This window comes from Odontesthes bonariensis, chromosome 4 (genome assembly GCF_027942865.1).
Source record: "Odontesthes bonariensis isolate fOdoBon6 chromosome 4, fOdoBon6.hap1, whole genome shotgun sequence".
Taxonomy (NCBI): Eukaryota; Metazoa; Chordata; class Actinopteri; order Atheriniformes; family Atherinopsidae; genus Odontesthes; species Odontesthes bonariensis.
This window is the reverse complement of record NC_134509.1, coordinates 33,546,526-33,554,247: the sequence shown is the minus strand read 5'-3', so window position 1 is coordinate 33,554,247 and position 7,722 is coordinate 33,546,526. Positions and strand designations below refer to the sequence as shown.

Sequence of the window (7,722 nt, the reverse complement as noted above, 5' to 3'; positions counted from 1 at the left end):
CCCCCATATGACTAGGAACAGTTTCTCTGCACCAGGACTCTTTTTGCTGCTCTTCACTGTATACATACTGTGCAGCGCCATGCCTGAACCGTCATTTTGACGTCACGGTGCGACACCGCCGTGACAGACGCGGCAACCATGCGAACGCCTTTACACGTCCAGAAGCTTGGCAGGAAGCTAAACTAGAGCCAGCTTGGCTAGCACCTAGCATTATTAAACGTATAGTTATCATATACTAAATACTAAATATGGCAACGATCGATGCTTGCTGTCAGAACAGCGCTCGAGCACCTTCGTGCTCGTTCATGTACTCTAGAGGCGTGCCTTCGGGGGAAAAGGGAAGAAAAGGGTTGTGACTTCTTACCTATGTATTTTCAAAATGCAGCTTTTCTGGACTCAAAATCTAGGATCTTCTACCTTTAAAGGCAGTTTCCCTTTCACCTATTAAAGTGGGAAATGATTAATAAATTAGCACAAAATAGGACTTAAGGGCGTAATTTTCGGTAGGGACGCTACAGTCACGTCCCTACCAAGCCCCTACTGCAGGGTCTCCTCGGATCCTTAAAAAGTCTTAAATAAAAACTACTTTTTTTAAGGTCTTAAAATGTCTTAAATTTCGCCGATTTTCGAAGAGTGGCATTAAATTTCATCTGGGCGAAATTAGAGAAAGATATGTCTAGAGAGACGATTTTCTATCGCTCTGTGATATGGCGACCGCTGACGTTTTGTGTGTGCGCCAGTACTTCCGGTGAAAACTTCCGGTGATTTGACAGCTAGCGCGTCAGGTTAGGGCCAGTGGCCGTAAACAAAGGTTAACTTATAGCCGAGAAGAAATATGATAATATAACGTAGCTAAAAAGACTAGCTTTCTTCTGTAGCCTAATGTTTACCGATTTAGCAAGCCTAGCAGCCTCGTTGCTAATGCTAGCCGCAGTAACGTTACCAAACATACCTGACGTCAAGGTGTTGGCTGAGCAGGGGCAAGATTATGGAGGTGCAGAGTTAACTTCATAATGGGTGAGTGCAGGTTTCATTCACTTGTTTTCATTCTTTCACAGGATTGATTCACTTCATTGGTTTATCCGATTGCTGGCCGCCGAGCCATTATGTGTCTGGGTTTGTGTAGGTTACTGATCATGGTTGTTAACAGTCGATAGTCAGGTTGTGTGATGTGAATGAGAGTGTGTATTTTTTCTATGGGTACATGCCATTGACTGTATGAGCGGTCTGTGCTCGTTTTTATTTATTTGATTAGATTGGAGATACTTTATTAATCCCGAAGTAAATTTGATTTTGTCGTGTGGTTTATGCTGCAAAGTCACAGTCCATATATGGACAGCTGACTATTGCATAAACCAGTCTGTGCTTCACGTGAGTTGTCCAAAGTTCTGGTTTAAGTTAACTTGGGTAGTAAAATCGTTTTGCTAGTTGTAAAAGCACAGTAGACATAACTCGAAAATTAGGTTCAATTATGGATTTATTTTGCTCAGAGCCTCAGACAAACAGACAGACAAATGGCAGCGAAAACACACTCCTTCGCAGATCTGTAGGACAATTGGGCACGATTGTCCTGTAGTGTGTGGTGTTCCCTTGTGCGTTCAAATCTTATGCGATCATGTTGACACACTGATTCAGTATCACTGAAGCACACATTTCACACTGGACTTTTTTTCAACACCGAACAGCCTAGAGTGTAGTTTTTATATATATTTTTGCCGTGGTAATGGTCTTAATTTTTATTCTTAGAGGTCTTAAAAAGGTCTTAAAAGTCATTAAATTTGTTGATTAAAAAATGTGCAGATACCCTGCATTATATGAGTTACATTGCATAACACTTAGCTGACTTTTTTTTTTATCCAAACCGACTTTATAAGAACACATTATTGGTTACATGTAACCAATAATGAGACTGCAGTCTCTGGAGAATTGTTGGGTTAGTTGTTTTGCTCAAGGTCACTCCAGGTGTAAACAGAGGTAGCCTAATCGTGGGATTTGAGCTTGCAACCTTGTGATTTAAAGATCAACTCCCTAAAAATTAGGATGGCTCGTTAACATATAGCATCTGCATGCCATTAACTTATGATTGGTAATGCAAAAAAAAAAAAAAAACTGCACTTTTATGTCCCCACCAATGTCAAAATCAAAGTTACTCCCTTCCGAAGGAGTAATAGCACATGTAAAAATATTGGAATTTAATCTCTTTCCTCAAAGTGTTAATAAGTCTTTATTTCATGAGTTTTATTACGACGTTCACAAGGGCGTCAGTTTGGTTTTAGAAGTGGTGGGGACAAAAAACGTAATGCATTCTATGCCCCCCACGGACCACCCACCAACCAGGACATTAAAAAGTAACGCATTCTAGATCTATTCCAGCGTCATGTTTAATAAGCTGCCCTTTTTTTTTTATGAACGCATACAGAGTTTATAAAATATATCCTTTAATTTCATGTTTCCATATCATTATGATCTGATTCGAAATTATGTATTTATTCATGAATTAATTACTGTTAATTAATTACGCTACTGTACTGTTTGTAAGAAAGAACAGTGAAAATGATCTGAACAACAGAAAAAGGGGAAAAGTGCAACTGCAACTGCAGTTGTTAGTCCGGACAGACTATCAAAACAAACACAGACTTCGGCCAACGAGCAGAAACCTGTAGTCTGTGGGGCTCCTCATTCCTCCTCATCGAGCCTCTCACTACCACCTTTCCATCAACTACATTTGACACTGAGCATATACAGAATGTTATTTTCAGGAGTTGCTAAAAAAACAAGCAAATAACTAGCTTAACGTTTCCTTGGCTAACCTAATACTAAAATGCTAACGCTGCACGCGGAGACTTCATAGCCACCATGGCAAATTATATTCATAATATTATAGTCTACACATGACAAATATTTAACACACATTTCACACACAGACAATATTTCAGATGATTTCTATGGATCGTATATGGTTTGCTTATCATTACAAAACATGAATGTGGAAGGCTATTGAGTAGCCTACTGATAAAAATAAAACGTTAGACAATTTACCTTGATAACTGTATACTCCACAAAGAACTTGTACCCTTTCCTCAGCCTGGACTGTGGTGTTGGTGAGTGTGACTCCACGACCCTGTGTATATCCTCTAAAGTTATCCTTGGAAGAACCACCAGCGAAGTTGCGAAGAAACGCTGCATTTTTGTTTGTGTAGAAGTAGCTCTAAATGAGTTTCGCCGGGAAAGCGGTTTACCCGGGGTCCGTTTCACAAAGCAGGTTCAACAAACTCTGAGTCTGTTCCTGAACTCAGAGTTGATTAACTCTGAGATAGAAAATTCTGAGTTTTCGGTTCCAGAAACGCTGATTTGAGTGAGTTTAATCAACTCTGAGTAGGACCTTGAGTTTAGCGTGTGCACTACAACTTTAAAAAGCCAGCATCAATGGAGCCCCGATTCGACGAGTCACCATGGCAACGGGGAAGAGGAGGGGCTACGTTTTTCACCAACCTCGAATGCGCTCATACGGCGAGTTTCAATACGTTTTTAGAAATAAGTGCAACACCGCTGCAGCAGTAAAAGTGTCATTTTAAATGTAGTCCTTTGCAATCACAATAATATTAGAGGGGAAACTGCTTGAATGGTAACCATTCATTTATTTCATTTAGGTGCAATCCCGCGGGGGAGAAGCGCACTTGGCAGCAGTTTAAGATGAAATATAAAAACATTGTTCAAACAGGTGAGACCTCGGCATGGAGGTACCTCATTCTGATCATGTTTTACACTGTAAAGTAAATAGGCAATGCAAGGCAAGGCATCTATTTATATAGCGCATTTCATACTACAGGCAACTCAATGTGCTATATTTAAATATTAAGTGGCTATTTGACTGTGCAGTTATTTTATTCCCTACATAATGCTGTTTTCACACACATAAACTATGTCTTCTCATCTATATCATGTTCTGTTAAATAATTAAGCCTATTTAAACTATCACAGACTTCTACTAAGCCAACAGAAAGAGGGATGCCCGTAAAACGGGTGGTGCCCAGCACCGCCACCTCTAACGGAAGGCCAGTGGCTGAGAGAGTCCACCCCCAAGACACGAGTGTCTTTATAAAATATAATAGGCCTATATAATTTTTTTTAAGCCTATTCATACAAATATTTATTTGTATTTTATGTCTTTTTTTTCTTTTGTCCCAACAAAATTCTGATGGTGCCGATCAAAAAGATAATTGTCTGGAAATGCAAAAATCTATGCGGTCTGATAACCATCTCCTGAGGAATATTTAATTCTCTGCGCAGTAATGCTGCACCTTCATCCACGGGATCGTTGTCAAAAGGACATTTTGGTGGAAACAGTCGCCTCCTACTGTGCCTGATGGACTTCTTGAAGTAGAAGAACTCGCTCTGCTGACTAAATGAATGAATGAATGAGGAAATCAAATGGCTGAAAGAGGGCGGAGACAGAGAGAAACTCAAGGTTTATTGAGTAAAAGTTTCTCTCATTTCAGAGTTAATCAACTCAGAGTTTTCACTAAACCTGCTTCGTGAAACGGACCTCTGGTGTGACGTCATTGGAATGCACCGACTCCGCTGTCATTTTACAACTTCATGTTTCTACAGTGGCTCACAGTCGGCAAATCAAACGACTAAATACCAAATTGGGGTTTTCACATGTTCGTGCGCGCCTATCGCATGATTTAGACAGGACGATTTCGGTTGAGTATGTGGGGATTTTTTTTCGGTCGCATCAGAGCACATTTTTAAAAGTCGTGGGGACAAAATTCAAATCATAAATAGTGGGGGGGACATGTCCCCACCGTCCCCCCCGTAATCGACGCCTATGGACGTTCATGAATAACATGAGTTCAGTCTATTTTTCCCTGAGAAGAGCAAACAGGTTTTACTTGATGTGAAAATGCTTGCTATGATATGTGTATGTGTGTGGGTGTGTGCGCACGTGCACACGGGCACTTGTAAAGGAGGAGCCAGTTCCAAGAATTGCTTGTGTTCTGTCACAGGGATATTTACACTATGATCTATGAACAAAGTTTCGATTTTGGTTGTTTTTAACAAAGCAAATAGGCAGACCTCCTTAAAATATGTAATGGGATCTGTTGAAAAAACAAAAACGTATCGCCTTTAAATTTAAACCTTTAAATCTTTAAAGGTGATAAAATCTTTTTATCATGGCAAACCAGTTTTACCCCTATTTTGGCATCTAAACGAGGCTGTCAATCCTGATGTGGTTGTGGTGAATGCTGTTTGGCATTCAAAAATATATCCAAATTAAATTCGAACAAATTTGACAAAACAAGTTAAACATCCCCTGGTTGAGTGTCTCACATACAAATACTACAATGTTTTATTCTAAACAAAACCAGAAGCTTATATAACCAAAAACAAATACTGTGAAGGTGAATTCATCTGAAAAACGAATCAGCTGTAACTTCAAACTTTGTCTCCCTTTTTTTTCTCTCGTTTCTTTCTCACTTTCACCCCAGTAATCATCCATACAAAAGTTCAGTGTGCACCACTTACAGTACAATACACACTTGGAACCAGGTTGGTTCCGCCCCCTTGTGTGGCTCAAAGGAGTCGGCCATCGTCACAAGGCAACACACCCTTAATGGTACACTTGTTCCTCAGGTGGAAGGAGAGAGACTGTGTCGAACAGCAGTGCCCTACACCACCCAAAGGACCGAGCCACAAACAAGAGTTGGTAAGAGATTCAGCTGTGATTTCATGGTGTTATGACTCTTGTTAAGACCGCCTTAAACAAAGACATCACAAATCTTTGGCTTCATTTTTTAAAGGTATATTTTGATCTATTTATAGGGACTGATGTTTATCCATATATGTAGAAAAAATATGTTGAATAGCTAAGTCAGCACAGTACAGGAATCTGTTCCTTGTTGTGTCCCTGTGTGTCTTTAGTATCTCTTAGAGCTTGTTACAATTATGTCTAAAACAAGAAAATTATTACTTTTGGTTTGAAACTCAAGAATCGTACATGGTCAAATGTGCCAGTGGAAAAAAATGATGCCTTAATACATGGGTCTATTAGATATTTTATTCTTTAAACATTCATTGTGTTTCATCAATACAACCAATATTAATCGGTTTTACTTGTAGTTTATTAGCTTGGACCCAGTTATGGTTTCATCTCTATAGCTGTGGGTCCTATAAAAGATGACTGTTTTTATACTGTAAATTCTTTTGTTAAATATTAGTATTACAGTACAAATTTTTCTGAAACTTCGTGAGAGATACGTATGAATTAGTTAAAAAAAAATCAAGCAAAGTATTGCAGGATTATACTTTGAAATCAACAAAAATAAATCCTCAAATTTCCTAAAGCTTTTACCCCATTTACATCAGTTACCTCCACATCTATACAGATAAACTGATATCATTATAGTATATGTAGTTTGTGACTTAAAGTTTAGAAATATAAAGTATGAAATATTTTCTTTGATATTATCTTTTGAATGTAATCTAAAATCTTTCAAACCATAAATTACTAATTACACTGGTGTGAGAGAATGTGATTCTTCTGCTGAATAATGACACACCTTTTAGCAGCTCAAGCTTTCAAAGTGAAGAATTTGTCACAAGAATAGTGTTTGATTTACTTTTGCCTTAAACATGTGAGGAGTGATCCTGAGCAAACACTTGAATTTCAACCCATTTATTCTATGTTAAAGGACATATTGAGAGGAAATATGTGAGCATGCCTGTAAGTTGGTAACATAGTTAGAGAAAACATTTGTTTTAGCATCTTGTTGTGAGGAGGCCCGTTGATTCAAATGGTTGTGTTTCTATAGTTAATGCAAAGTTACTGTGATCATGTGACAAAGAAATACAGTTGAAACAAAGTTCCTGTTTGTTGACAGATGATGATGGCCAATTTAGAGTAAACATATGGGTTGACGGTTATTCAAACTAAAAACCTCAAAGACAAAAGTAATTACTTGTTCCTCTGCAGTCAGCAGTGTAACTAAGTGTAACTTCCTTTAAATGTAAGATTGCTTCTCTAATCCCCAGCCTCTGCATCCACTTATCAAAGCATCCTTTGGAAATATACAATACATTTCTCCCCAGTGTGGTCCTCACTATCAAGTAACTCTAGATAAAAGCTTAGGCCCATACCTCATCTCTTCACCAAATTCCATAAAAATGTACCCATGAGTTATTTTTCTTCATAAATTTTTTTTATTTGTTTTTTAATGATCTAACTGACAGACAAACAGCTATGAAAACAAAGTATGTTCTTTGGTAACATGTTCCGATATATTTTCCAAGCAGAGCAATGGGCTTGATGTCTTTATTCTCATTGTTTGAATGGTGAATGGTGTAATGTTTCAGCATTCTTTCTACTGATGCATTATTGTCAAATCATGCTGCTGTGTTAGAGGTCACTGTGTGCCACTGACTGTGAAATGTCTCACTGCCACTCCCTGATTCCTGTCTGCCGCAGGGATACAGGCATGAGAGTAAAGGGCCAGCAACAATGATCTAACAAAAGTTTTTTCTTTTTAAGACTGCTGTAATTTATCAGGCTTTGAGATACATTGACTTAAACAGTTGGCTACACTTTGTCACAAAACTTTAGAACATTCATGCTGCACCTATTGTTGCCATATGGAAAAGGTTTAGGATGTCGTGGCTTCGTTTTTAATTTTGCTGTGTAGTTCATTTAGGAATTAAGAAAACGTTAATAATATCATTAGA

General features: G+C 38.4%; 1 protein-coding gene across 1 annotated transcript in view; it reads left to right on the top strand.

The window, feature by feature from the left end:
• Positions 1-5,612: 5,612 nt before the first annotated feature.
• The window catches only part of mslnb (mesothelin b), a 28,044-nt gene continuing 25,934 nt past the window's right edge, over positions 5,613-7,722 (top strand). The window contains exon 1 of the mRNA XM_075464054.1: positions 5,613-5,710. The gene's annotated coding sequence lies outside the window, so the exon portion shown is untranslated. The remainder of the gene's footprint in view (positions 5,711-7,722) is intronic.